General features: G+C 33.2%; 1 protein-coding gene across 10 annotated transcripts in view; it reads left to right on the top strand.

Moving 5' to 3' along the window:
* DLGAP1 (DLG associated protein 1) overlaps window positions 1-24,774 on the top strand; it is a 1,106,389-nt gene that overhangs the window by 201,137 nt on the left and 880,478 nt on the right. Inside the window, exon 3 of one of the 10 annotated variants that reach the window (XM_074275733.1) lies at window positions 19,131-19,241. The exons of 8 other annotated variants lie outside the window; for them this stretch is intronic. The gene's annotated coding sequence lies outside the window, so the exon portion shown is untranslated. Of the gene's footprint in view, window positions 1-16,014; window positions 19,242-24,774 lie in introns of those variants that run through there. One more of the 10 variants, XM_074275746.1, reaches the window with a different exon arrangement.

Raw genomic sequence — 24,774 nt, forward strand, 5'->3', positions numbered from 1 at the left:
TAGTGATTTGGAACACTCTTTCATATGAGTGGAAATAGTTTTAATTTCATCATCTGAAAATTGTCTGTTCATATCCTTTGACCATTTATCAATTGGAGAATGGCTTGATTTCTTATAAATTAAAGTCAATTCTCTGTATATTTTGGAGATGAGGCCTTTATCAGAACCTTTAACTGTAAAAATTTTTTCCCAATTTGTTACTTCCCTTCTAATCTTGTTTGCATTAGTTTTGTTTGTGCAGAAACTTTTTAATTTGGTGTAATCAAAATGTTCTATTTTGTGATCAATAATGGTCTCTAGTTCTCCCTTGGACACAAACTCCTTCCTCCTCCACAAGTCTGAGAGGTAAACCATCCCATGTTCCTCCAATTTATTTATGATTTCGTTCTTTATGCCTAAATCTTGGACCCATTTTGATCTAATCTTAGTATGTGGTGTTAAATGTGGGTCCATGCCTAGTTTCTGCCATACTAATTTCCAGTTTTCCCAGCAGTTTTTGTCAAATAATGAATTCTTATCCCAAAATTGGGGATCTTTGGGTTTGTCAAAGATTAGATTGCTATTTTTATTCACTATCTTGTCCTGTGAACCTAACCTATGCCACTGATCAACTAGTCTATTTCTTAGCCAATACCAAATGGTTTTGGTGACTGTTGCTTTATAATATAGCTTTAAATCAGGTACACTTAGACCACCTTCCTCTGACTTTTTTTTCATTAGTTCCCTTGCAATTCTCGACCTTTTATTCTTCCATATGAATTTTGTTGTTATTTTTTCTAGGTCATTAAAATAGTTTCTTGGGAGTCTGATTGGTATAGCACTAAATAAATAGATTAGTTTGGGGAGTATTGTCATCTTTATTATATTCGCTCGGCCTATCCAAGAACATTGAATGTCTTTCCAATTATTTAAATCTGACTTTATTTTTGTGGCAAGTGTTTTGTAATTTTGCTCATATAATTCCTGACTCTCCTTTGGTAGATATATTCCCAAATATTTGATACTATCGACTGTTATTTTGAATGGAATTTCTCTTTGTATCTCTTGCTGTTGGATTGTGTTGGTAATGTATAAAAATCCTGAGGATTTATGTGGATTTATTTTGTATCCTGCGACTTTGCTAAAATTCTGAATTATTTCTAATAGCTTTTTAGCAGAGTCTTTGGGGTTCTCTAAGTATACCATCATGTCATCTGCGAAAAGTGACAATTTGATTTCTTCATTTCCTACTCTAATTCCTTGGATCTCTTTCTCGGCTCTTATTGCCAAGGCTAGAGTTTCTAGTACTATATTGAATAGTAATGGTGATAGTGGGCAACCCTGTCTCACTCCTGATCTTACAGGGAAAGGTTCCAGCCTATCACCATTACATATGATGTCCACTGAGGGTTCCAAATATATGCTCCTTATTATTTTAAGGAATAGTCCATTTATTCCTATACTCTCAAGCGTTTTTAGTAGGAATGGATGTTGGATTTTATCAAATGCCTTTTCTGCATCTATTGAGATGATCATATGTTTTTTATTAATTTGATTATTAATATGGTCAATTATACTAATAGTTTTCCTAATATTAAACCATCCCTGCATTCCTGGTATAAATCCCACTTGGTCATAGTGTATTATCCTGGGGATGATTTTCTGAAGTCTATTTGCTAATATCTTATTTAAGATTTTAGCATCAATATTCATTAAGGAAATTGGTCTATAGTTTTCTTTCTCAGTTTTCGATCTACCTGGTTTAGGTATCAGTACCATGTCTGTGTCATAGAAGGAATTTGGTAGGACTCCTTCAATCCCTATTTTTTCAAATAGTTTACATAGCATTGGAGTTAGTTGTTCTTTAAATGTTTGGTAGAATTCACCTGTAAATCCATCTGGTCCTGGGGACTTTTTCTTAGGAAGTTGGTTAATAGCTTGGTCTATTTCTTTTTCTGAGATGGGACTATTTAAACTACTTACTTCTTCCTCTGTTAATCTGGGCAAGCTATATTTTTGAAGGTATTCTTCCATTTCATTTAAGTTATCGAATTTATCGGCATAAAGTTGAGCAAAGTAGCTCCTAACTATTGTTCTAATTTCCTCTTCATTAGTGGTGAGTTCACCCTTTTCATTTTCAAGACTATCAATTTGCTTTTTCTCTTTCCTTTTTTTAATCAGGTTTACTAAGGGTTTGTCTATTTTGTTGGTTTTTTCATAAAACCAACTCTTAGTTTTATTAATTAATTCAATAGTTTTTTTACTTTCAATTTTATTAATCTCACCTTTTATTTTTTGAATTTCAAGTTTTGTGTTTGTCTGGGGGTTTTTAATTTGTTCCTTTTCTAGCAATTTTAGTTGTAAACCCAATTCGTTGGCCCTCTCTTTCTCTATTTTATGCAGGTAGGCCTGTAGAGATATAAAACTTCCCCTAATTACTGCCTTGGCTGTATCCCACACATTTTGGTATGATGTCTCATTATTGTCATTTTCTTGGGTGAAGTTATTAATTATGTCTATGATTTGCTGTTTTACCCAATCATTCTTTAGTATAAGATTATTTAGTTTCCAATTATTTTTTGGTCTATTTTCCCCTGGCTTTTTATTAAATGTTATTTTGATTGCATTATGGTCTGAAAAGGATGCATTTACTATTTCTGCCTTACTGCATTTGATTTTGAGGTTTTTATGCCCTAGTATATGATCAATTTTTGTATAGGTTCCATGAACTGCTGAGAAGAAAGTATATTCCTTTCTGTCTCCATTTAGCTTTCGCCAAAGATCTATCATATCAAACTTTTCTAGTATTCTATTTACCTCTTTGACTTCTTTCTTATTTATTTTGTGGTTTGATTTATCTAATTCTGAGAGAGCAAGGTTGAGATCTCCCGCTATTATAGTTTTGCTATCTATTTCCTCTTGCAGCTCTCTTAATTTCTCTTTTAAGAATTTAGATGCTGCACCACTTGGTGCATACATGTTTAATATTGATACTGCTTCACTATTGATGCTTCCCTTTAGCAGGATATAATGCCCTTCCTTATCTCTTTTAATTAGATCAATTTTTGTTTTTGCTTGATCTGAGATGAGGATGGCTACTCCTGCTTTTTTGGTTTTGCCTGAAGCATAATAGATTCTGCTCCACCCTTTTACTTTTAGTTTGAATGTCTCATCCTGTTTCAGGTGTGTTTCCTGTAAACAACATATAGTAGGATTCTGACTTTTAATCCAGTCTGCTAACTGCTTCCTCTTTATGAGGCAGTTTGCCCCATTCACATTTATGGTTAGAAGGACTAATTCTATATTGCTTGCCATCCTATTAACCCCTGCTTATGCTTTTCCCCTTTCCTTCCCTTTTACCCTCCTATCCAGTATTAAACTGGTAAACACCACTTGCTTTTTACAGCCCTCCCTTTTTAGGATCCCTCCCCCACCTTAAAGATCCTCCCCTTATTTTACCCCTTTTCCTCGAAATTACTGTATTCCCTTCCCCTTAGCTTACTCCTTCCCTTTCACTTTTCAATGAAGTGGAAGAAGTTTCACCATAAATCGAATATGTCTATTGATACACGCTATGTTCATCTCCCTCCTTTCTTTCTCTCAGATATAATAGGTTACCTTTGCCTCTTCATGAGATGTAGTACCACCACTTTGTATTTTTTTATGATATAATCTCCTTTCCACCTCTATTTTCTAAGACAAATTGTACATATGTTCTTTACATATTTTTTTTGACAGAAGTATAGTTCTCAAGATTTCTTTTTACCTTTTTTAGAAGTCTCTTGAGTTCTGTATTTGAAGATCAAACCTCTTATGTAGGTCTGGTTTTTTCATCAAAAATAGATGGAATTCATTTATTTCGTTAAATGTCCATCTTCTTCCCTGGAAAACGATGCTCATTCTTGCTGGGTAAGTTATTCTTGGCTGCATACCAAGTTCCTTAGCCTTTCGGAATATCATGTTCCAGGCCCTGCGTTCTTTTAATGTGGACGCTGCTAGATCCTGTGTTATCCTTATTGTGGAGCCTCCATATCTGAATTGTTTTTTTCTAGCAGCTTCCAATATCTTTTCCTTTGTCTGATGGTTCTTGAACTTGGCCACTATATTTCTTGGCGTTTTGATTTTAGGGTCCCTTTCAGTAGGTGATCGATGAATTTTCTCAATGTCTATTTTACCCTCTGTTTCCAAAACGTCTGGGCAGTTCTCTTTGATAATTTCCTCGAAAATGGTGTCCAAGCTCTTTTTTTCCTCCCATTTTTCAGGGAGTCCGATTATTCTCAAATTGTCTCTCCTGGATCTGTTTTCCAGGTCTGTTGTCTTTCTGGTAAGGTACTTGACAGTCTTTTCAATTGTTTCATTTCTCTGGTTTTGCTTGACTCCCTCTTGGTTTCTCCTTGAGTCATTCATTTCTACTTGTTCCAGTCTAATTTTCAATGATGTATTTTCTTCACTCACTTTTTTTATATCTCTTTGTAATTGTCCAATTGAGTTTTTATCTTCTATGGAATTTTTTTCCATTTTATCCATTTTATTTTTTAGAGAGCTGATTTCTTTTTCCAGCTCACTAATCCTGTTTTCCTTGGAGTTGTTTACCTTTTCCAGCTCACTAATCTTGTTTCTCAATGATTTGATTTCTTTATCCATTCTGTCTTTGAATGCCTGGGATGACTTCTCCAGGCTCTCTTGCCAAGCTTCCCTTTCCTTTTCCCATTTCTCTTCCAGCTCTCTTGTGAGAGCCTTTTTTATTTCCTCTATGAGGTTCTTTTGTATTGAGGAGCAGCTTATATCCCTCCCAGGGGATACATCTGGGGACATTCTGTTCCTAGTCTCCTCAGCATTTGAAGTCTGCTCCCTCTCCACACAAAAGCTGTCAATGGTTAGAGCCCTTTTGAATTTTTTATTCATTTTGTCAGAATCAAAGAAAACAAACTGACAAGAGAAGTAATTGGTCTGTTTTGCGGGGTATAGGGCTGGATGTTATTAATGGGCTTCCTCTACAGACTGGGGATAGGGCAGCAGAGAGCCACTAACAGAACAGCAATGACTGTACTGAGTCTGCGCTCTGAGGCTCCGAGAACGCACCGAGTCAGTCCAGGTGGGGGTTGGGGGTGGCCGGGCTCTGAGAGACGCTGGCTTTCTGGGGTTTTAATCTTCACCTCCGGTGTTTACACCCTCTCCGTGGCTCCTGGCTTGCTGCCAAGACGGAGCATCCACACTGGGGCAAAAGCCCTTTCGCAGAAACTGCAGAGATCACACCCCTCCCCCTCCGGTCTGAGCTGTGTGAGCTGCCTGTCTTGCTCTGGCTGTCTGCCCTCAGTCTGCGCCCAGTCTGATTGACCCTCCCCCGAACAAACACAGACCTTTTCTGGCGACTTTCAAGGATGTCTTCTCTTGGTGATAATTTGTGGATTTCTTTCTGGGTCAAGCATTAAGTCAGAGGCTTGTCATGAAGTAAGTTCTGAGAGAAAGCGAGGAGCTCAAGCAGCTGTCTGCCTCCACGCCGCCATCTTAGCCGGAAGTCCCACTTGTTATTTCTTATAGCACAATAATATTCTATTACAATCATATACCACATTTGAAAACAGAGAAGAAGGAGCAGGTCAGAGAGAGAGAGAGCTAAGCCAAGGATCAGTAGATCCAGGACCTCCATAAGGAGAAAGAAAAAATAGAACTTCTCTAGCTGGGAAAGAGAAGAGAGATACTGAGGGTGGTCATAAGCTCTAGCAGCATCTAAGAACAGAAAACAAACTAAATGCCACTAATGTATGCACTATTTAAAAACCAAAGAAAGTCTTAAGAAATGGCCTATTTTCCCAAACTTCTTCTCTTTTAGTTATTCTATGTTCTAGTACCCTAATATAATACATTGTTCCATTATCCAAGCCTTTCCAGTAAACTTGAATTTACCTCAATTACATAGAGGCCAAGAACAAACTACAGATATAAATATAAATTTAGGTAGAAAGCCTAGCTTCTACATAAATATTAAGAATTTTATTAATTGCTTGGAGAAATTTACCTGAGTTCATTGCCTGAAATAATGGAAAGAGAGGTTTTATCTTTGACAGAACTAGTGATGTTTGTTAGAGGTAATGGGGGAGAGAATAATTTGAGTTCAAATCTTTCCTCATACAATAGTTACCTATGTTGCCCATGGTAAGTCACAATACTTCCAAGCCTTAGTACACTCATCTGTAAAATGGAGATAATAACAGCTCATACATATCACATGAGGATTAAATAATACAACACATGCAAATAACTTTTCAAACTTTGAAACATTAAATAAATGTCATTATTATTGTTATTATTTTGTAGGTTAGAAGGAAGTATATCATAAATCTTGGAATAACCTGTATTTAGACATGGATTGTCTTAGTGGTACTTTTTTAGTACAGTTCTTTTAAAAATGTATTTTGGTTGATAAATCAAAACAAAACATAACACTTTTATACTCCTTTGGGTATAATTCCAAAAGGTTCTGCAGAAAGGTTGGATCAGTTTCTAACTATATCAATAATGAATTAGTGTTCCTGTTTTCCTACATTCCCACCAAAATTCAGCATTTTCCTTTTTTTGTCATATTAGTCACTCTGATAAGTATGAAATTATTTTAATTTGCACTTCTTTGGTCAACAGTGATTTAGAACATGTTTCATAAGAAAAGAGAGAGCTTTGATTTATTCAACTAAAACCTGCTGGTTTGTATCCTTTGATTATTTATCAATTGGGGAATGACTTGTATTTTTATAAATCTGATTCAGTTCTCTATGTATTTAAGAAATAAAGCCTTTATCAGAGGTACTTGTTGCAAAAAATTTTCACTATTTTCTGCTTTACTTATAGTTATTTTTTTGTTTTTGTTTTTGTTTTTTTGCATGGGTTTTGTTTGTGCAAAATGTTTTCAATTTTTTTAATAGTATTTACCAGATATATGCATGGGTAATTTTACAGCATTGACAATTGCCAAACTTTTGTTCTAACTTTTCCCCTCCTTCCCCCCCCCCCCAGATGGCAGGTTGGCCAATACATGTTAAATATGTTAAAGTATAAATTAAATACAATATATGCATACATGTCCAAACAGTTGTTTTGCTGTACAAAAAGAACCGGACTTTGAAATAGTGTACAATTAGCCTGTGAAGGAAATGAAAAATGCAGGCGGACAAAAATAGAGGGATTGGGAATTCTATGTAGTGGTTCATAGTCATCTCCCAGAGTTCTTTCACTGGGTTAGCTGGTTTAGTTCATTACTGCTCTATTGGAATTAATTTGGTTCATCTCATTGTTGAAGTCCATCAGACTTGATCATCATATAGTATTGTTGTTGAAGTATATAATGATTTCTTGGTCCTGCTCATTTCACTCAGCATCAGTTCATGTAAGTCTCTCCAGGCCTTTCTGAAATCATCCTGTTGGTCATTTCTTACAGAACAATAATATTCCGTAATATTCATATACCACAACTTATTCAACCATTCTCCAGTTGATGGGCATCCACTTAGTTTCCAGTTTCTGGCCACTACAAAAAGGGCTGCCACAAACATTCTTGCACATACAGGTCCCTTTTCCTTCTTTAAGATCTCTTTGGGATATGAGCACAATAGTAACACTGCTGGGTCAAAGGGTATGTACAGTTTGATAGCTTTTTTAGCATAGTTCCAAATTGCTCTCCAGAATGGTTGAATCAGTTCACAATTCCACCAACAATGTATCGGTATCCTTTTTTTCCCACATCCCCTCCAACATGTTTACAATTTTAATAATAAAAATTAACTATTATATATTTTGAAATGCTTTATTTTATATTTTTATAAATTATATATACATATATATATAATATTTATAATATTTTGGTCCTAAATTCTTCTCAATAAATATGATAAACTATTCATATTTTAATTTACCTATAATATCACCCCTTACATGTAAATCACATACCCATTTGACCTTTCTTAGTATATGATATGAGATGTTGGTCTATAACTAATTTCTATCATATTGATTCTTTTATATCCTTGAGTTTTTGTTCTTCCAGATGAATTTTATGATAATGTTTTCTGGATCTATGAAATAATTTGTTGATACTTTGATTGTCAGAGTACCAGATAAATAGATACATTTAGATAGAATTGTCAGTTTTATTATGTTGGCTCAGCCTACCCCTGAGTACTTAATATTTTTCCAATTGGTTAGTTCTGACTTTATTTGTATGAAAAGTGTTTCATAAATGTGTTCATATAGTTCCTGAGTTTGTCTTGGCAGATGGACTTCCAAGTACTTTATATTGTCTATAGTTATTTTAAATGAAATTTCTTTTTCTATATTTTGCTTCTTGGACTTTGTTGACAATATATAGAATCGCTGGCAATTGATGTGAGGTTATTTTGTATCGTGCAACTTTGTTAAAGTTAATAATTTAAGTAGTTTTTAGGTGAATCTCCAGAATAGTCTAGGTGTAACATTATATATTTGCCATGATAGTTTTATTTCTTCATTGCCTGTTCTAATTTCTTTTTCTTTTCTTGTAGCCAGTAAAGTATTAAATAATAAAGAAGATAATAAGTGTCTTTGCTTCACCTCTGATTGTACTGGGACGGCTACTGGCTAATTTCCATTTCAGATATTTATTAATAGTTTTAGATAATTTTTTTTATTATTTTAAGGAAATTGCATTTATTCCTATGATCTCTAATGCATTTAACAGCAATGGCTGTTCTATTGATCTATTGTCATTTGTCTATTGATATTATTTCTGTTGGTATTGGTTTTGATATTGTCAATTATGCTAATATTGAAACAGCTACAATTCCTGATATAAAACCCATTTGGTCATAATGTATGATCCTAGTATTTTATTTCAGAAATTTGCATCGACATTCATTAATGAAATTAGTCTATACTTTTCTTCTCTGTTTTGACTTTTCCTGATTTGGATATCAGCACCATTTTATTGTCATAAAAAGAATTTGCAGAACTCCTTCAACTAGTCTTCCAAATGATTTATATAAAATTGGGATTATTCTTTAAATGTTTGATAGAATTTATTTGTGAATCTATCTGGACTAGGAGGCTTTTTTTTTCTTAAGAAGGTCATTTATAGAAATTATAGCAATTTTTTTCTAAAATTATGTTAGTATTTTGTTTCTTCTGTTAATCTGGATAATTGACATTTTTGCAAGTATTCATCCACTTCATTTAGATTATCAAATGTATTGGCATATAACTGAGAAGAATAGTTCCTAATAGTTGTCTAAATTCCCTCTATAGAGTAATTGTTGTGTCCTGCTTTCTAGAGCTCCCACACTGGGGTGACAAAATGTATCATTGCTTTCTAGAGCCCCCACACCAGAGTGATTAAAATATACCTTTGTAGTGAAGAAGTGATGAAGCAGGATTCCTGAGGATGTTGGAAAAATGGAGTTCGTTTATTTCAAGGACTTTCCCCTTTTCATAATGTAACAAAAACAACACTGCACATGTGGACCAAAGAAACGTAGTTTGCCACCTGATATCACTGCTTCAATCTCAGCACAGATTGTCACTTGGCCCTGACTTCACAGGAAGGTCGAAAGCCTTAGGGGAGATGAGGAGCCAAACCAGACATTATTAGCAGGTTGCCTCTGAGCTGAAAGGTCTTATCTCTTTCCCAGAGTTTCCCCACTGATTGTGACCTTCTACAAGTAATAGTCAATTTTAAAAAGTAGATACTTCATATTAGAGTAATTAAGCTTTGAGATAAATAATCTCAATTTTAAAGATCCATTTTATATCTAATAGCCTATTCTCTGTCATATACCAATCTGTGGTATCATTGGTCTAGATGAAAGAAATGGTATAAATACTTTCACCATAGTGATTTATTCTGCATTTTGCATGGGTTACTTGAAAATCATAAATTATCATAGATCTTTTCATTTGAAAGAACATTGAAGTTTGGCATTTTCAATCACTCAAGCATTGCTAATAACTTGATATTATTTGTTTCTTTTTTGTGATTGCACTTCAATTATGTTTGAAATATTTAAAATCTTCAGACATTAAAATGGGAGGTTGTTTTTGTGTCCTATGTGTATATACACATATGTGTGTTTATATGTGTTCAAATATTTATTTGAATATACAGAAGTATATATGTGCATATCTGCATGTATTTATACATATTTATGTATATGTGTGCATTCCAAATATTTGATTAAAAATAGTTTTGTTTTTTATTTTCCCCAAATCAAGTGCACTCAGAATTTGATGGTTTGAGAGTGGCGTCTGGAGTCACTTTGACCAGAAAAAGATGTATTTTGTTCTGTTTTTCCCTGCCCTAGTAGTACCTTCTGATCATATCCAAACAACAACCCAATAAAATTGTTCAGTAGAAATTTAACTTAAAAACTGCCCATTTCAGTTTTTCTGACTTCTCTTGGGGCATCATATAGAGGTTTTTGTCTTTATGTTGCTTTTTGTCTTTCATTCTCCAAGAGAACTAAAATGACATCACTATATTACAGTTAAGTTACAGTGTTCCAGTGGATGATCAGTTCAATATGAGCTTGGAATGGTCTACCAGAGGTTAATCTGGGACAAATAGTCCAAGTCAGCATTTGGGGTGAATTCTCTAAATTTGCATATCTCATGTTTCTTTTGAGCTACTTCAATTCTGCTTTGCTCACAGAGCATAGCTCTTTCTCTAATGAGAGTATGCAATGTTTGGTAGTCATGTGCCAGTGTTTGCCATGTCACATAATCACTTCCAAAGTTCTTAAGACAGAGTGTCCTTGTACCTTTTTCTATGAGTTTTTCTTGCCCTTCATAATATAGTCTTTTTGGCATGCATGCTTTTGGTATTCAAGCAATGTGGTCAGCTTATCAGAGCTGTCCTCTGTGCAATAGAATTTAAATGTTTGGCAGTTTAATTGAAGAAAAGACATCAGTTTCTGGTATCTTATCCTTTCAGAATCTTCCTAATACAATTGAAATGGAAATGATTCCGTTTCCTGGCATTGAGCTGATATATTGTCCAGGTTCCATAGGCATATAACAATGAGGTCAGCCCAATGTCTTTGTAGACATTCAGTTTGATAGTCTCATACTTCTTCTAGGTATAAGGTGTGTTCGTGGAAGCCTAGTACCTCTGGTGGGAGGGCTGCCGAGTTCTTTTCAGAGCTGATGTCCACTTGATCCCACTAATTCTCACCTGTGGCTTCAGGAAGCTGTAGTATGCATATAAACCATAGTCTGGTAAACCATTTCAGCAGACTGACTAAACCAGACTGACTAAACAGAGGTCTCAAACCCATCATTGAGTTAGGGGGTGTCTAACCCAAGCATGTGAAGATTTCTTCTGACATAGGTAGATGAGAATAATTTATTGCAATGGCAATGAGAGCAGATGAAGCAGACCCTATGGAGTGCTTAGAGCTTGGTTAGACATCAAAGACACCAAGAGGTATATTTAGAAATAAGGAGTTGTAATAAGATTGCTCATTCTGGCTATTAAAAGTCCTATCCTTTATCCCTTAGGAGGCTTTCATGGTTTCCTGTATAAGGATAACTACTTCCTTCATAGACTCCAGACAATTACACCACAGTAAGACCTGACCCATTTAACCACTGCTTTACCTGCTGCTGCACCTTTAGAAAACCAAAATGGCTAAGGAATTAACTGTTTCAATGGAAACTTATGAGACTGTAGTTTGCCTACAAAGTGAATTCAACAAACGTGTTAATTAATTGCTACACTCAAGTGAATTTAGTTCCAAAAAGAGAGCAATACCTATCCTCAGGAATTTTACATTCTTACTAAAGGAAATGTAACATATATAGACATATAAGTAAAAACAAAGTAAGTAAAGAAGGAAAGGGCTATTAAGAAGTAGAAGAAGGGGGTTGTGGAACTGAACTTCAGGGGAAAAATGATTCTGAGAAACAAATATGACATTGCAATGCTTTCCAAGATGGTAAGTTTTTTTGTTTTGTTTTGTTTTTTTGTGAAAATACATAAATGGGTAAATGAAACAAGTTCAGAGAGAAGCTGGTAAACAAATTTGACTTGAATATAATGTTTTTAGGGAGAAAATGTTTGGAAAAGTCATTTGAAACCTGATCATGAATGCCTTTAATTTTTCTTTCTCATGCCTTCCCTCTGTTAATTAATTCCTATTTGTCCTGTACATAACACACTTTGTGTAATGTGTTTGCATGTTGTCTTACCTCATTAGATTGTAAGCTTTTTAAGAGCAGAGATTTTATTTTGTCTCTTTATAAAGGGCCTAACACATGGCAAGCATTTGATAAAGATTGATTGATTGATTGATTGGATGGATGGACAGACTATGCATACTTTATTCTAGAGATAAACTATTCTTGGAGCTTGGAGGAGGGAAAGGAACTAAGCATTTATATACTGCCTACAATGTTCTCAGATTTTGGATCACTTTTGCCCAATGAATGGGGAAATAGAGCTCAATTGGTGAAATTTTACCTTTTGTTCTGCTTAGTTGATTTGTATATTGTGAGATGTGTAATGTAAATGACTTTCCTTCTCAGCATTTCTTCTCACATTGCATTTCCAAGAATAGATTTTAAGTGCTTTAAGATCTCATTTCTGCCTCTGGTTGAATCCTTTATCAGAAGTTAAAATCAGAACGCCATACTTAGGGGATTGTATGTGATACTATTCCTTTTTCCCCTAAGTACATCTTTCAAGGATCCATTTCTATCCATCAGATAGCTTTCACAACCACAGAAAGCTTGCTTTATTTCAGAAATTGTATCTAGTTAGGTATTAGAATTCTAAAGAAAAAAGTAATAAGGTGAAGATAGTTTTTGTCATTTTCTTTATCCTTAGCTTTTATCTTCTAATATTGGGGAGCTAAACCTTTTCTCTTTGTATGAAGTAAATACAAAACTCTATCATAAGATACAGCTAGTAATATTACAGGACAAAAAAGGAGCTACAAATACTATTTAAATGGGATTGGAAGTCTGTTAACAAAAATGAATTTCTTTGAAATATATGAAGGGGTTGAATTGAATTGGGAAATATAGCAATTATATATATATATATGTATATATATACATATATATATACATATATATATATATATATATATATATATATATATATAAATGTGTGTGCGTAAACTTAGAAAATATTCTCTACTGACATATGTTTCAACACCTCCACAGTTTTCATACTATGGTGTTCATTAAAACAATACCACTTGCTGTCTAAACTTCTGGTGTTTCTCTATTCTAAATTCCAGCCCTATCTCATCAGCTCCCAATTAGATGTTTCCAACTATAGCCATACTATAAGTGTTTCAAACTTTACATATCCAAAACATTTGTAAGTAGAATTTTTCCTTGCCAAACCCATCCAACCATCTTCTGAATTTCTCTGTTACTGTCAAGATCACCACTATTCTTCTATTAATTCACTTTAACATCTTCAGTGTTCTTCTCAGGTATTTACTCTCCCCTTCCCAATATACACACTCTTGCCAAATTTTGGTATTTCCACACTTCTCACATGTTGTTTCTCCTCTCACATGACCACTACCTCACACTGTCCCTCTCTCCTAGACCATTTTTTTAACTTTCTAATTGATCTTCCTGCTTTGAGTTTCTTCCTTCTGTAACCTATACTTTATCACACACACACACACACACACACACACACACACCCTCCATAAACTTCACTCATAGCCTATTTCCAATAGGATAAAATATGAACTTTTCAGCATTTAACTTTACAAATTGACTTCATCTTGCCCACTGTGCTTTATTACACTTCACTCCCATCTTTTTACTTTATAGTCCAGTAAAACTGGTCTGGTCGTTCTTCATGCAAGCCTCTCCATCTCCTATGTCCATATCTTTGTACTTGCTGTTCCCCACACCCTTCTCCATTCATTTATCTTTTGGAGTCTATGGTTTCATTCATACTTTACTTAAAATGTTCAGCTTCCTTTTATAAAGTCAGACAATAAACATTTATTAAGCCTTTACTTTATGCCTGGCACTACGCTTAATACTAATGATGGAAAGAAAAACAAAAAGAGTCCTTCAAGGATCTGACATTTTAGTGTGTGAAATAACATGCAATCAAACTTATATATACAAAAATACATACAGTATAAAATGGGAGATAATTTAAGAGAATATCCCTGAATAATTCAGAGAAGGGAACTGCAAATATTTCTTGCAAAAGGTGAGATTAAGCATTGAGTCTGGAGTCTGAAGGTGGAGTTGAAAAAGAATAGCTTTCCAGATGTGAGGGAAATAAAAATTCAGGGAGCTGGAGGTAGAGTATTAATTCAAACATAGTAAGAATTCAGTGTCATTGGATTGAAGATTGAATTCAAGAGAATAAAATGTAAGAACATGGAAAATGACATTGTCAGACCTAAGCATTGAGATCCCTTTAGCCACTGAAAGGGGGAGGGGATCATAGTAGGAAAAGACTTGAAGGTAGGAAGACCAATCAACAGATTATTGCAGTAATTCAGGCTGAAGCTTACATCAGGGCAGCAGTTTTGTGCCTCACTAGCCATAAATGTAGGTTTTATAGAAGAAAGGTTTTAGATATATATATTTAAATAAAAAATGACTATAATGCTTGATATTCAAGTCGTTAATCATCTTAGTGTTCTTGATATTGATGTCATTCCATTTTTAAGGAATAAACAATGGGTTTTTATATACTTTTATAGGTACATGTAGTCTCCCTATTAGAATATAAGGTCCTCGAAAGCAGAGACTATCTTGGTTCTGTGTTTTATAGCTAACACCATAGTACTCTATCTGGCACATTGTATTTATTAAATACATACTTGTTAATTGACTAATGGATGAATGGAATGGCATCTAAAATTGAACTTACAATACTCTGATATATAATATATATCTCAGTGTATGATGGGGACATTCAGAGAATCCAACTCATTAAAAGTTGGTACTTTTTAATAAGGTTTTGTGATATAAAGTTTAAACTAATAAAAACTTCCATTATCTAAGGCCTAGAAGTAATTTCTCTGATAACCTTGAAGTAAATCAGTAAATCAATTTAAGCCACTGGTTGGGAAGAGAACAACTAGGTCGTGTAGTGGGAAGACTTGAGTAGAATAAGCAGAATCACCTGCGTGCAAATCCAGAATCAGATACTTAGTAGTTTTGTGTCAGTGGGAAAGCCACTCCAACTCTATCTGCCTCATTTCCTCTGTCAAATGAAGGTATGAATTATACCTACCTTTTAGGGTTGGAATGAGGATCAAATAAGATAAAATTTGTAATAAAAAAAAACTTGGAAATATTTAAAGCAGTATATATGCTTAGTATTATTGAAAGATTAAATAATTCTTATGTTAATCAACTGGACACATCATAGAAGCTTTTTGGAGTCATCAAAAGAATAAAAAATCATTTCATAAGGTTTAGATCCTAGAATTTAAACCACCAAATTATTTATAGATAGAAGAGACCTAAGGAAAAAAAAACTAAATTAAACCCCTCATTTCATATAAGAGGAAACTTCAATACAAAAAAATGTCCATAATTGCTGAACGCCACACATATCATAAAGGAGTAGGAGATGGAGTTGCAAAGGAGGCAGATCTCCTAACTGAACATGGTCCTCAGTGCAGGTCCCTGTATGCTCTTTTGATGCTAGCTAAATGCTACTTTTATTCAATTTTTCCCTTCTTTAAAGAACAAAAGCAAAGGGACACCATGTAAAACAGTAATGATGAATGCTGATTATTTTAGTGTTTTCTGTTTTTATTATGACACTTAGCATCCAAAACTTCCTCCCTAAATATTTATTGAGTTCAAATCTGTCATCTAGAATTTTTAATGATGTCTTTTCAATCTAATTTCCCTCATAGGACATTAAAACCTATAGTATACAATATAAATATTTAATTTTATTATTATAAATATATTTATATATAAATAATTCTTATACTATATATTATATTAATTTATATTTATAATATTTATAATTATTTATTTGTATTATAACATATTATATTATTAAAATTATATTAATTATAAATAATATAATATAAATAATAACACAATTAGTGATATACTTGATAGCTATGTACCAGTAGTATAACTTATCAATTTCAAAATACTGATTATGCTTGCCTGCATCCCTAACTTAAGGTTTCCTCCAAATTATACCTTATAATGGCAAAGCTTTCATTGACCTCCATCTGGGCTTTTAACCTATAACCACCATTAAATCCATTCCTTAAAGCTGTGATCTTTTCATATCTATGTGAGTAATGATCAAGTAACAAGAAGTTAATGTTTACTTTTCGCAAATTATTGTTCTTGATGCCTAGAATACAATGACAAATCAAAAGACAGTTCTTGCCCTTAAGAAACTTACATTGTACTGGGAGATGGGGAGAGTCGGGAAAACAATGGGTATTTTTTTTTACATATTTTACAAATAAAGTAACAGGGAGAATATTTGCAACCTGAGTAATCAGTGAAATTTTCCTGTGGGTCATAGAAATTAAACTTGAAGTAAGATAAGAATTCTAAGAGAAAAATTAAGAAGGAAATGTATTACAAGATGTGATCTGCTTGTTAAAAATAAAAAATCAATTATTCAAGCAATAAATTCAGGGGTTGGCATATATAGGCAGTAGGCATGAATCTAAATAATATAATTTGAAGTGTACAGGAAGACTGAACTGTCCCAAAACATCTTTGCTGAAGGCCCGTCATTTAGGGGAAAATGAGGCATGTAATTATTTTATTGCAGTACCAGTGGAACTTTCCTTCTACTTTTTCTGATTCCTAGATTGTATCAGACAGTTACTTCAGTTTTCATATTCCCCCAACTAGCCTCTCAGTTTTAAAATGATTACTTCTGACTATGGAGTTTGAGTGTCTATAGAATTGACTTCTTTGGATAATGAGATGCTGAGAATGATACATACAATCATCATAAAAATAAGAGCACATTTTTACATTCAGTTAGATTACTGAATTAGTAGGTTAATGGTGATGCTTTTATGATTTCATTTAATTGAATTGTTTTGATTTCATGGAGAAGGGAAAGATTTCCCTCCTTAGGTGAGTTTCAATGGGGGAAAGAAAAAGTAGATGTCTTTTTAGAGCATATTATACTGACAAGGGCAGACAAACCTTGTAAAATGATTAATATTGTTTTTCTATCATTTTCTTATTGATCCTATTATAATTAAGCACTTTTGATCTGTAATTGCTTCAGTCATGATGCTCTATTTTTGAACTTTCAAATGGTCTGAAAAGAGTTAAGTCCACAAGTCCTACTTTTCTGCTAATCACTGATCTAGTCTTGCTCCAAGAAATTTAACTGATCTTGGAAAAGACACAAGAGAATTAAACCTGAAACCTTTGCACCAAAATCACCATCACTCCCACAAAAACACAGCAAGGAAAAGTACATAACTTACTGAAACAGTATCAGAAGCAATCCAGATATCACATTTTTCCTGAATGCTGCTACATATAAATTATAGCAGTAGAAGCAAAATAGTGAAAGACTCAAGACCAAGCTCCATATCTGCTTTTATGGGATGTGGGAGAATTCATCTTCCTTTACAACAAAATGACTATATTTATTCAAATATTGAACAAAGTAGATGATAAAGACCAAATGAGATAATTAATCATGTAGTCTCTTAACATCATCCCTAAGAGGGAAGAACTAAGACCAATGGATAGGACTTCTTAGTGATTAATTTAGACTTGATATGAGAGAGAAAAATTTAGACAGATAGACAGACCAAGACAGAGAGAGAAAGAAAGGATATAAGGGCAGAGGCAGATAAATTCTTAAGATTTTCTCATTCTAACTTTCTCACTAGGCAGTCCAGCACCAAGTGGAATCTTCACACTTGGGAGTAACTTGCAGGCTATAGTGACAAGTAAGGATATATTCTTTATTAAATTTTCTCTTGTCATGTTGGAATTAGTTTTGGGTACAGTGTTCCTTGGTGACATATTGGTCCATTATGAACAGTCTAAAGTTTTGTTTTGTTTTGTTTTATAAAGTGAAATTTAGTAAAGGGCAAGTCTTTATCTGGTCTGTGTTGTTATTGATTGTATTAACCTTAGACTCAAGAGTAGTATTTGCAATTTGATTTTAAGGACACTAGTATAGAGTAGGATAGGCTCCAATTTGGAATGCTTTCTTAGAATAGTTGTTGCAGAAGCAGTTATTTTATTCTGCACAGTAGAAACCTTGGATAAATGACAGGGGAACCCCAGAGCTCTGTGTAGCTAGATATTCTATGTTGGCTATGCTTCTGTGCCAGTGAGCCCACTAGATGCTTCTGCCAAGACACAGTCAGGGCCAGCGATCTATAATAATGATAATGCTGGTGATGTGTGCTGATGCTTTTTAATTCTATAGTTTCTTCTTTCCAAAAAATCCAAAGTACTGTGGCCCAGATAATTTCTAACTTTCTATCTGAATGTGAAGACTAATCTCTTCTTTATTTCAAGAAACCTTTCAGTGTATCTTAGAGATAAATGTTGACAATGCTGTAAAAAAAACTGTCAGAATGTTTCCATTCAGCATATTTTATGCCCTTTTTGTGCCAACAGGAATTGATGGTCTCTTTAATGACAAAAACATCCTTTTAGTGAGCCTGAGAAGAAAGGAGAAAGACAAGTGATGATTTCAACTTTTAAATGATCTATCATATACATGTCTTGTCAACTGAAATTAATGGAGTTCATTTTTATGTGACGAAGATATTTTAAGGGTTATTTTCCCTTCATAATCAAGAAACAGATCTTTAAATTTCCTTATTGTATGATAGATATGGAAGAATCAATGAGATTTGGAATTTCCAATTCTCTGAAGTAGAAGAAAGAAGAAATTTATTTTATCAATTCCATTTTCCTTTGATTTTTCTGTAGAATTCCTAGTGTCCATCTATTTTTAAATATACATATAATACAAACATGTATATAACCACTTATACATATGTGTCTATACATACATATATTTACAAATATATATTCATATACATGTAAACAATTAAGGTTTCCACAGATGCCTTTTTTAGAAGCCCAAAAAGGACAACTTGAATTCATTATGAATGAGGCAAGAATGAATTAAAATCATAGCCTTTGATTGTTTACAGGGAGAAAGAGTGGAGGAACACTTAAGCATGTTGATTTACACAGTTTCACATTCACCAAGTCGCCCATGTGCTGCCTGCGTTTGCCGCCTACTCAGTTTTGCTGCTACTTGGGTAAGAACAGAGTCAGAGTGTACTGTGGGGGTGTGCAAGAAATGGAGAGAATTACAACTCCTGAGGCTATAGCGAAATGTGTCACTTATTTGGTAATAATAATTATATGTAATGCCATAAAATAGACCCACATTACTTTAGTCTTTGAATATTATTTGGGAGGAAAAATAAACCTATAAAATAAGCATTTTCCTTTTGGGTGAAGGATACAGCAACTTCTATTGTGCCCACTAGCTAAAATATCATAATCAGGATTATATATGATGGGAGAAAGTTTTTAAAAAAAGACAAAAATATAAACAGTATTGCAGACCTTTATATTCTGACTTTATCATTACCATCTCCTTTCAAAACTTGTTATGTTAAGAGGGAAAAAACCCCCCACAAAACCTGGCCTTTGAAACTTCTGTGCTTCCACAATAATTTTGAGAACTATTCATCTGGAAATCGCTTTTGCAATTTTTACAATAAGCTATTTCAGGTTAAATTTTATTATAATTAAACTGAAAAACATTTTCCCTTATTAAGTCAAATATAGTTAACTATGCAAATGCATATTTAAGGGGAGATAATAAAATTTTGAAAAAGAGTACAAAGTCTCATTTGCATCTGGTTTCAAAAATTTCAATAAAACTTCAATTAAATTGAACTCAATAACCTGGAACTCTAAACTACTCTTTTTGGAAGATCAGAGTTCCTAGGGCAAACTAAGCAAAACCATTACCAACAAAAAGAAGTGAGCTCTCATTGCATTCAAAGAAACATACTACTTTGTAACAAAAATCTATTAAAAAAAAACAAACAGACAAAAAGCAAACCTGAGTTTAGGAGAATCCTTGAGTACTAATTACAAGATATTTTAAGCATAAGGTACGATTTTAAATTTCAAATAATTTCATTAAATTCCACATGATATAGTATTTGTAAAATTTAGAGTTTACTAATTGATAAAATTTATGATGATAAAAAGCTATTATGAATTCTATAATACCTTTAAATGAATTTCTACTTTCTTAATCACAGCAACATTCAATTGAATTCAGTAATCTCACTATTTTTTAACGAATTAGTAGTACAAAAATAAATATTAAGTGGTCTTTGTTGTCAAAAAGCTTATATTCTAATTGAGGGAGGGATACGGTAAGATGACATTGATGATGACAATGATGAGGAGGAGGCAATGAAAATGATGATGGTAGTAGTGATGATGAGGAGGAGGAAGAGGAAGAGGAGGAGGAGGAGGAAGATGGCAACAAAATAATAATGATAAGTGAATTTGAGGTAGAAAGAAAACTAAATATTGAGGGGTAAAAGTGAAGAATTCATGAAGGAGGATAAAACCTGACCTGAGCTCTGAAGGAATATCAGTATTCTGAAAAGCAGAGGAGAGTAAGGAATGCCCTTTGGGCACTCATGGGCAATAGAATGTATGACTAAATGAAGAAAAGAGGCAAAGTGGTGAATGCTGGAAAGATCCCTTAGTCCAATACTTGGTCCTAAAAGATATATATGAAGAGAAATAATGTGATAGAGTTCTATAATCTTTTGTTGGAACCTCATCATAAAGGCTTAAAAAGTCAGACTAGGATTTCATTTTTTATCCTAAAATCAACAGAGAGACATTGAAACTTTTAAAAATAGGAGACTGACAAAAGCAGAATGTGCTTTAGAAAGAATATTTAGGGATGTGAGCCAAGAACAGTTAGAAGAATACATATTTTTGTTTTAAAAAAGTGTAATGAGGATACAAATAGAGTGCTGACCATCTAAGTAGAATATAGGAAATTGATTTAAAAGATATAGAGGTCAGGACTGACACTTGATCAGATACTCAGAGGTAAAGGAAAAGTCAAGACTGACTGGTGTTATAAACCAGAATGCCCGGGAGAATGGTGGAATCCTCAATAGAAATAGAAAAATTTGAAAAAGATAGTAGATTAAAGGAAGAGATGGTAAGTTCCCCTATAGATGTTGTCTTTTTGTGGAATAGATGTAGAATTTTATTTTAAAAGAAACATCCAGAATATCCCTGGGTAAAAAAAAATTAATATAAACTTAAACCTACCACTCTTTTTCATATACCCATATATCTTCAACTGTATAGTATGAATTTTGGTATTCATAATTATACTTTATAAGATACAACAATGATTTTCTGAGTGCTTTATTTATCATGGCAAGAAATTACAATGAGCCATTTGGGAAAGAAGTTCAAGGATAATTGAAACAAAAAGAATTTCAGTGTTTTGGAACTACAAACTATAAAATGTACTTTAAAATGAAGAATAGATTGATAATATTTTGCATTTTTGAACTATTTTTGTGCATACTGATAACATTACTTCAGACCATTAGAAGTTGCCTCCTTATATTTTAGAGTTAAACTTGTTACTTAGATCTTGTCTACCTAGGTAAATACTTTGTATATCATATCTAGGATTATTTTTTCTACACAATACTTATTAAAGATAGGAAATTTCATTTTGCATTATTTAAAAATTTTTAAAATAGTGTTTAAAATATACTTCAAGCTTAGGAATAGCTTCCACTTTTTAAGCTTTTTTAATATGCTCCTTGGAATATATTTTCTTAATTCAAAAGTTTAAGTAATTAGGTCTACAATGCTCGGAAATAATTATTTGATATTTTTAAAAAATGGATTGCACTAGATTTGCCCCACATCATTAATGTTAACAAGTATTACCACCCTAACAATTTGCAAATTTCAGCAGCACAATGAATTTTGAAAAAAAATATGCCATTTGTCCAACACAAATGCTCCAACAATCCTTTAAGTTGACAACAATGAAAATAGAAAGAGCCACAAAACAAAAAATATAATGAACAGAGATTTGAGAAGGTACACCTACCTCCCCCTTTGCAAAAGCTGTGGAATTGATTTATTGGTTTGTTTCATCGAACTGTTTATTTTTCCTTTGTTTTATTCTTTTTTATGTATTGATAAATGTAGGTTATATTAAAAACCAAAATATTAATAACAATTTTAAAGGAGATCATTTGGGCCCCAAACTTGGCCTTCCTATTTTTAGCATCATTTTGTGAGAGGGAGACAGGATAGAGTAATGTCAGAAACTGATCAGAAGCTCTCCCTTTTAAATAAAATTTTCATCATTAGTCACGTGTTACATGTGTTCTTATCATTTATATTTGCATTTTACTATTATGAAAATTAAATTCAGAAAAATGAAGTAGCCTAATATAGAAGGAAATAAGGACTATGTTCTCCATACATGAAGCGATTAGGATAAAGTATACCCCAAATATCTGATTGAGGGGTACCCATGGCTTAGCTTGGAATATGATTTTCTTACTGCTTTTATGGATGTAAGTTGTTTAGAAAGGTGTTCTACGTTCAGAAGATATTTGCCTCCCTTCCTACTTTCACCTTAGCTTGACCATGTTTCTTCTCAGTTTGATCTAGAGTATAAAAATATAGAAAGTAATTTGCACATTATATTCTAGGAATTAGTTTAAATTTGGTTCTTTACTTTTATCTCTCCTAGAACTGCAGAAAAAAAATATACTGAATTTCTTACTGAGATTATTTGATTCTTCCATGCTTTAAGTCATCCAAAGGAAAAAAAAAATCACATTATAATCTAAAATAACTAAAAATATCATAATTAAAAAGCTGCAACTAAAAGTAATTTTTTCCCAGGAATAGTCATGGACCATTTACCCTTTTTGTTATCTTACACTAGCAACTTCTTGTGTTATCTCTATAGTATTTCTAGGTGTGCTCTTTTAGATCTCTCTGGTGACATTAGAACCCTGATAGTCACAATCTCTTGTCTGTCACATTGAGAAACTTAGAAACTACTGTACCAAGCAGTCAGAGTGACATTTCCCTTCTTTTCCTTCCTTCTCTTTTGTTTTATTTTCCCTCCTTCTCTAATTTTTCCCATTTCCTCCTTCTTACCCTTTCTCTCTAGTCTCTCTTTTCTATTCTCTCCTCCTCTCCCTTTCTTTCTCCATCTCTTCCTCCTTCTCTTTCCCTCTACTTCCTCTCTCCTTCTTTCTACTCTCCCTTTCTCCTTCACTTCCCTTCTCTTTCTTTCCCATGGAAATAATATGTGATAATCCACTGTGTATTTCTAGAAATCCTGCTGAGGATGATAATAAGTATTTCCATCAGTTTATATATCGGATCACTTCCTCTGAACAAAATAAAAATTCAACAAAATGTAAAAATATCAATAAGCAATTTTCTAAGTCATTATGAGGCCCATAGGACTCTTGTTTCTATTTGAGTTTGACAATACTTTTCTAGATTTCCTAATTGTAGGTATGGATAAAAAGGAAAGTTCTATTCATGTAAAAGCAAGTTAGTATAAATAAGAAAGGAAACAAAATCATGAAAGTATAGTGAACAAGTCACTTAACATGTGAGCTAATATTTAATTACCATTGAGCTCAAAGAAAGAATTATTTTAGATGTTATATATTAATTTCAATACCCTGAGTTTTTGTACTTCATGGCTTAGCCTGTTGCTATTTAATTGTAAAAACTTTGCTATTGCAAATAAATAAATAAAATAATAAAATCAGTGATGTATCACTGCAGAAAACTTCATACACTATATGTAAAGAAGCCAATGTCCTGACATACTAATAACCTTAAAATATTCATATATTTCTCAAAATAGAGCATGCAAATTACTCATGAGTAGCACAAATGGTTGTTTTCTATGTTTAAGTATTATTCTACAGGGCATAACCCTAAAAATTGGGAATAAAAAAGCTAAACATCCCTTTTCTCTAGGTTTGTTATTGATAGATCTACTAGACTAGAGTCTTCATAAGTGTATTGCAGGAATTTCCTTCTCAGTGAATAAATGAGAAGAAAGCAAATGGACTAGAATGCCCAATGTAGTTGCTACTATCCAGAATAATCCAGCGGGAGGAAGACTTTGAGCTTAGGCTACCTTACATCTTTTCTTACCCTATACATGTAGTAGATAATTTTTTTTCTCTTCAGACTTTACCATATTTAGAAGATCCTTTGAATAACACTCATAACTGCTAGGACTTTTCTAATCTTTGAGTCACATTGCCTTAATAAACTCTATGTAGTTTATATAGTATGTTTCCTCTTGCTCCATCAAATCCTTACTAATCATTATATATGAGGAGGAATGTATAGGAGGAATGAGAGTGTATTTGATATATTTGGATAGAAAGCTGACTCTAAAATCAAGAAAACTTAGGTTCAAGGAATGAATATGATATGATCATATGACCATAACAAGTTACCTATTACCTCAGTATCTGAGATGCTTTAATCTATGAAGTACAGATGAATTCTCCACATTGATGAAATCACAGGATCAGAACAGGAAAAAAAAATAGTTCATTGTGTGAGCTGGGAAATGTTTTTTTCTTTTTTTTTCCACTTCTCAGCCTCAGTTTCCTTATTTTAAAAATACAATAATAGAATTTATCTCACAGGTTTGTTTGAAGATAAACTAATTTAGCATATATAAACCACTTTACAAGCCTCAAAACATCATGC

Source organism: Sminthopsis crassicaudata, chromosome 1, assembly GCF_048593235.1.
Source record: "Sminthopsis crassicaudata isolate SCR6 chromosome 1, ASM4859323v1, whole genome shotgun sequence".
Lineage (NCBI taxonomy): Eukaryota > Metazoa > Chordata > Mammalia > Dasyuromorphia > Dasyuridae > Sminthopsis > Sminthopsis crassicaudata.